The 6644-nt window shown below is 30.3% G+C and overlaps 1 protein-coding gene across 2 annotated transcripts in view; it reads left to right on the top strand.

Annotated features, from left to right (window-relative positions):
• Nucleotides 1-5069: 5069 nt before the first annotated feature.
• Nucleotides 5070-6644, top strand: part of LOC106684013 (phosphatidylcholine translocator ABCB4) — a 52314-nt gene continuing 50739 nt past the window's right edge. For both annotated transcript variants that reach the window (XM_024361883.2, XM_014425831.3), the window contains exon 1: nucleotides 5070-5113. The gene's annotated coding sequence lies outside the window, so the exon portion shown is untranslated. The remainder of the gene's footprint in view (nucleotides 5114-6644) is intronic.

Below are 6644 nucleotides of genomic sequence, written 5' to 3'. Positions count from 1 at the left end.
TATGATATCCACATATGAATATAAATTTGGCTAATGAAAATTTGTTCGAACAACTATAAATCAGTTTATTTTAGCAAATTTCATGAAAATTACTACTCCTACGAAAATAAACGTCATAAACTACTTTATAGCTTATTAAACATGCAACATTTTTATGAAATGTTGCTTTTTTATCAATTTATTCTACTTTAAATGATACTCTCTTAGTATTTCTATTGTTGTAACGATAGAGAGCTCCTAATAAAAATTAATTATTTTTAATGTTTTGAAACACCCGCCATTTTTTAGTCCTCCTACTTATACTTGGCAGACTCATCAATTTTGGCTGTTAATTATATCTAGTTTTCAAAAGTAAGTATTTTATGACTTTTACCTTCGTAGGAATAGTAGTTTTCATGATATTTCCTAAAATAAATTGATTTATAGTTGTTCGGACAATAATTTTGATTTATGAAAAACTATATTTCAGAAACCATTAAACTTACATAAGTCTGTCAGCACTCAAATTAAAGCTAGTTATATTTACTATCAAAAAGTCAATGTTTATCTTTGTAGGAGTAGTAGTTTTTATGATATTTGACGAAATAAACTCACAAAATGTTAATTTCTAGTTGTTCGTATAAAATGTTGGATTTTTGAAAAAAAATATATCCATAAGACACACATATGTCTGTCATCACTCAAAATAAAGCAAATTTAACTTACTATAAAGTAGCTTATGACACATATCATCGTAGGGGTAGTAGTTTTTATGATATTCACTAATGAATATAAATTTGGCTAATGAAAATTTGTCCCAACAAACAAATTTCATGAAAACTACTATTCCTACAAAAATAAACGTCATAAACTACTTTATAGCTCATTAAACTAGCTTTAGTTTGTGTGCTAATAGACATCTGTACGTCAAATATTTTTTGAGATATAGATTTCTCAAAATTAATTAACTAACTACTGATATTTCAGTACGTTCCATACAACATTTATGTATTAGCTCTATTAGGGCTAACATTTCAGCAAATTTAATCTTCATCAAATATTCTTCTTTTAGATTTTCTATTATTGTTGGTAGTTGTAAAGATATAGAGCTCCGAATCAAAAATTAATTATTTTTTATTTATTTAAAATCTGCCACCATTGTTTATTCCCCCTGCCTATACTTAGCAGACTCTTTAATTTCGACTAATAATGATACCTAGTTTTCAATTACGTAATCAAATATTAGGGTGAAATAACTGGTTTTTTTCTCCTCTTGGGCTATTGTACTATGGGTACTGTTAAAGCCACCTCAAATCGACTATGTCTTTTTGTTGGAAGGCTTTCAAATGAACAAAAAACAAACTGGCTCGGATTAAACATTTATTTGGTTCAATTTAAACATTTTTAAATACTAAAAACTAACATAAACAAAATATACAAGTGAAAATAAAAAGGCCTTTCAGATAAAAATAGAATAGTCCGATAAATTATGAAAATGACATAAAACTAATTTACACAAACAAAAAAAGAAATAAACATATAAAATTAATACTGCACGACGAAAGGTTGCTCCACTCCGGTAGGTCAGAGGAAGAGTGCTACCGAGATGTTTAGGCTCATCGATGGTCCAAATATCCAACAGTCGCATTAAGGTATTAGGCGAGCCGACAAAACAACGCAGACAGGGCTGGTTACACACGTTCCTTGGGTTCAGGGGTTGGCCACTAATTACTTAATTAATTGGCACTCGTATTAAAATCGAAACACAGAAGTGGTCTGGTTCCGAACTGTTATGACGACGAGTACACTCAAAAAATATCCAATAAAATAATATCAACCAAACGCAGACAGGGCTGCTAATGACGCTACCAGGACTGTACTCTCTCCAAGAATAGATCATCTTCGTTTTTTCTTGCTTATAATTTCCTTTTTACCCTCAACTTTCATTCCAGCCACTTCATTAGTTGGTCCTATTTCGGTGCGTATACTAGAACTTTTATATGGAAAAATTGGTTGGAAAAAAAAATAGGTTGATTTATTAATTATTACATTCACAAAAAAAAAAAGAAAAGAAAAAAAAAGCTTGGGGTAAAGTAGGTCAATCGTTTCCTATCTTTCAACCTACGTTAATAGACTTTAGATGTAATGCCCTTATAAGGGTGAAGTAAGGGCTTCAAACAGCGAAGCGAATAAATAGCTTTTAGCATTTACTTATGGAATATATTGTTTTAATTCATGTTACCAAATTATAATAATAAAGTGTGTGAAAATGTTCAATTTTAACCAAATACAATAATTAATAACAAACCATCAATTGTGTTCATTAAACCTATACACATCCTCAAATATTACATTAGCAGAGCATTGCCAGTTAATAAGTTATGCTTGTTATTTATAAAAAAAAAAAAAGTGTTTAGTTAATTATGCATGGTAAGCAAAGTGAAAATAAACCTTCATTCGTGAAAAACCTTCATTATTTTTAACTACTGATTGAAATGGGGTACAGGAATAGGTTGAGTGTTGCAATGTTCGATTGAACTTAGAGACTGGTTTCTCTCTTCATAACTCTGTCCCTATTGCCTGAGTGAGAATATCTACTCACTTATAGTGAACTGTTGAACTATATTAAAAATGGTGTTGCTTTAATGAGAGTGTGCTCACTACAAAACCTGTACAGACCAATATGACTAGTAAATAGCTAGGATTCCGGGGAAAGCTACAGATCTTTCGAAAGAACATCGACTCCCGGTGTCCCACCAGCAGAATCCCTGGACAGTGGAGTACAAGATCCCAAGAGGATAACAAAGGCAGTTATGAAAACTATGAATAATTACTAGTCAAAATTGATGAGTCTGCCAAGTATAGGTAGGGAGAATAAAAAATGGCAGGTGTTTGAAAGCGATAAACAAATTTAATTTTTCATTCGGAGCTCTATATCTTAAAAATTAGGAACAACACAATTTTCAACAACATGACCTAAGAGAACATAATTTAAAGTAACGTAAATTTGCTAAAATATGAGCCCTAATAGTTTACGTTAAATAGTTTTCGAGATATAGCTTTTTAAAAAACAACATTTAAAAAAAAAAATTGAAAAATCTATATCTCGAAAACTATTTGACGTACAGATGTCTATCAGCACTCATATCAAAGCTAGTTTAACGAGCTATTAAGTATTTTATGATGCTTATCTTCGTGGGAGTAATAATTTATATGAAATTCGCTAAAATAAAATGATTTATAGTTGTTCGGACATATTTTCATTTGCCAAATTTATATGCATATGTGAATATTTTGAGTGTTGGCAGACATATGTGCATCTTGTGGATCTAGAGATATATTTTTTTCAAAAATACGAACAACTAGAAATTAACTAGAAACTATTACTCCTACAAAGATAAACATAAAAAACTATTTAGTAGTAAATTTAACTAGCTTTAATTTGAGCGCTGGCAAACATTCGCACGTCCAATGGTTTCTGAAATGAAGTTTTTCATAAATCAAACTTATTGCCCGAACAACTAAAAATAAATTTATTTTAGCAAATATCATGAAAACTACTATTCCTTGGAAGGTGAAGGTCATAAACATATTTATGGTCCATTAAACTAGCTTTAATTTGAGTGGTCTATTAGCACTTTTTTATAGTAAATATTACTAGCTTTAATTTGAGTGCAGACAGACTTATGTAAGTTTAATGGTTTCTGAAATAAAGTTTTTCATAAATCAAACTTTTTATCCGAACAACTATAAATCAATTTATTTTAGCAAATATCATGAAAACTATTATACCTACGAAGGTAAAGGTCATAAACTACTTCATAGCTCATCAAACTAGCTTTAATTTAATTGCTAATAGACATCTGTACGTCACATAGTTCCTGAGATATAGATGCATATAGATTTCTCAAAATAAATTAACTAACTACTAATCACTCAGTAGATTTTTAAGAAATGTTGCTTTTTAAAAAGCTATATCTCGAGAGATATTGGACGTAAATAGCTCTTTCAGGGCTAATATTTCAGAAAATTTACTCTTCTTTAAATAATCTTCTCTTACATTTTCCATTGTTGTTGGTAGTTTTTAAGATATAGAGCTCCAAATGAAAAATTAATGTTTTGAAACAGCCGCCATTTTTTATTCCCCTATACTTGGCAGACTCATCAATTTTGACTAGTAATGATACATAGTTTTCATTAAAGTAATCAAAAATTGGGGTGAGATATCTGCATTGTTATCAGTATTATTAGATCCTTATTTTTACGGTATTCTGTATCAGGTTTTATTATCATTATTATATTAATTCACTAATTGTAAATTTGTACCAATTTTTATGAAATGTTGCTTTTTATCAATTCATTCTACTTTAAATGATACTATCTTAGTATTTTTATTGTTGTTGGTAGTTGTAAAGATATAGAGCTTCTAATAAAAAATTAATTATTTTTAACGTTTTGAAACAGCCGTAATTTTTTATTCCTTCTATTTTTACTTGGCAGACTTTATCATTTTGTCAATTGTTCATATTTATCATATTGTTAATTTATCAATTTTGGCTATTAATTATACCTAGTTTTCAATTAAGTAATCATAAATTAGGGTGAAATAACTGCCTTTTTTCTCCTCTTGGGCTCTTGTACTAGATGGTGTGCCAAGGATCGCTGAACCTACCGAAGAGGTCCAAAAGGATAAAGCCAAGTGCAGTTCCATCAGTAAGGTCCTGGTTTGTACTTTAGTAAAAGTTATATTTAATGTTCACACAAATAGTCATTTGCCTCTTAAAAAATATTTTATGGCCACAGAATTTATTTGTAAAACGTTTGTTGAAATGTTATTTGAGTAGTTTAAATCTTTATTTTGAAATTGTGGAATATATTTTAAATTATACCCCTCTCAAGGATTTTTCGTATAATTATATATGTAAATAGTTATTTTGCATTCAAAATAAATTACATATAGGAACGATAGAACAAAGGTTAACGAATAAATTAAGATTTTTTTTACAATTCTCATTGTTTGTTATTCTTATATAATTATAGGTAAATAGGGGTTATTATCGCCATAATTTAAAACTAAATTGTAAAGTAATATTTTGTTTAGTTTTCACTGGACTACGGCGTGGTATCAAGTAGGGTAATTTGTTTTTAACTATCTATGTATTATAACATGTACTATTGTTGGTGGGGCATTCAATGTCAATTCAACACACTTTTGGAACTTACCCTTTCATAATTTCCTAACCCGGGAGAGGTGTAGCCTTGAGCATTTTGCTCATGTTGGGAAATAAACGACAATATTTTCCTAGTACTTCATCTGTTTTTTTTATACTTTTATCTACCAAACTTTAACCCTTAACGCTTGTTTATGTTACTCCATTTTTAACCACCTCACCTTTACTCAATTCAGTTTTGCTATGACCTCCTCGCAACTGAGCATTTCTCTCATTAGATAGATTGCATTTCTACACTCCTAAGGTGACATTTTTTTTTTGTCTTATTTGAGCATTTAGTTCACCTGGACACCTCCAGCGTTTCTCATTTTAAATCATGAGCCGAAGCAAGAAGATCTTACTTAGATCTTTTACGAAATCTGGATTCTTCAGCTCTTGATGGAAGAGCTACTTGATAGGAGATTTTGCCATCATCACATCCAATTAAATAAATAAATAGTACAAATCGTCTGATGAAATAAATGGTCACGGGACACCTCTTGGGGAACAAACAACAGGACACTACTACCAGGTTAAAATATAATACAGTTTTTCCTTGATTATAGAAAGATGTGAATTGTTTTTCAATATTTCCACTGGTTTTTGAATTACACTGTCTCCTAAATGGGCTAAAAAAATAATAATAGAAGGTTACAAAAATATTATAGAAGCTTCCCTAATTTAGATAGACACGGAATCGGTTTTATTTTACCAGTGCTGACTTGAAAATACTCGTTTTACCCTACAAATACCCCCCACTTTTTCTCAGTCTTAGGGAATTAGTGACTTCGTTAAAACTGCAAGTATATTAACGGGATAGTTGTTAGTACAGGTAGTATCAGTGAAGCAAATGTCACGTTAATTATCACATGTATAAGCCTTGACATATAACTACTGCCCTGGTGTAACTATTTAATAGTTTCAGCCATAACTGCATTTACTGTAATCAATTACTGCTTCTGGCGTGACAGTAGTTGACAGCACGAGAAATATCATATGTATACGCCATGACAGTCAACTGTCGCAACATATCAACCTTACTAAATGTAATGACGATAAGCGTTAAAATATAGTTCTTATACATTGTTTTGTTTTGATTTTTAAACTTTGGACTATATAAATTAATGCAATTTGGGCCCCAAAAATAAATCCCCTTAAGTCCTCCAAGTAATATTCATCCCAAGCATCAAAAATAAACATGCACCAGATCCGATATTGTCTAGGTACACAAGAACCCTGAGAAGAAAAAAAGTCTGTTAATTTACTCTCTCAGGAACCATGAGATGTACAGATGTCTACTAGTACTCAAATTAAATCTAGTTTAATGAAATGAAATGAATAAATAACTTTATTCTGGGCCATATTTCCCCTAAGAATAATTACAAGGTTCATATAGTGAGATTTTTATCTTGCGAGCGTTTACAAATTTTCAGATAGTAGAATGAAATTACATTG

The sequence above is a fragment of the Halyomorpha halys genome, unplaced genomic scaffold, assembly GCF_000696795.3.
Source record: "Halyomorpha halys isolate HHAL.00 unplaced genomic scaffold, Hhal_1.1 Scaffold534.1, whole genome shotgun sequence".
In the NCBI taxonomy this organism is placed as follows: domain Eukaryota; kingdom Metazoa; phylum Arthropoda; class Insecta; order Hemiptera; family Pentatomidae; genus Halyomorpha; species Halyomorpha halys.
This window is presented reverse-complemented; position numbering and strand designations above follow the sequence as displayed.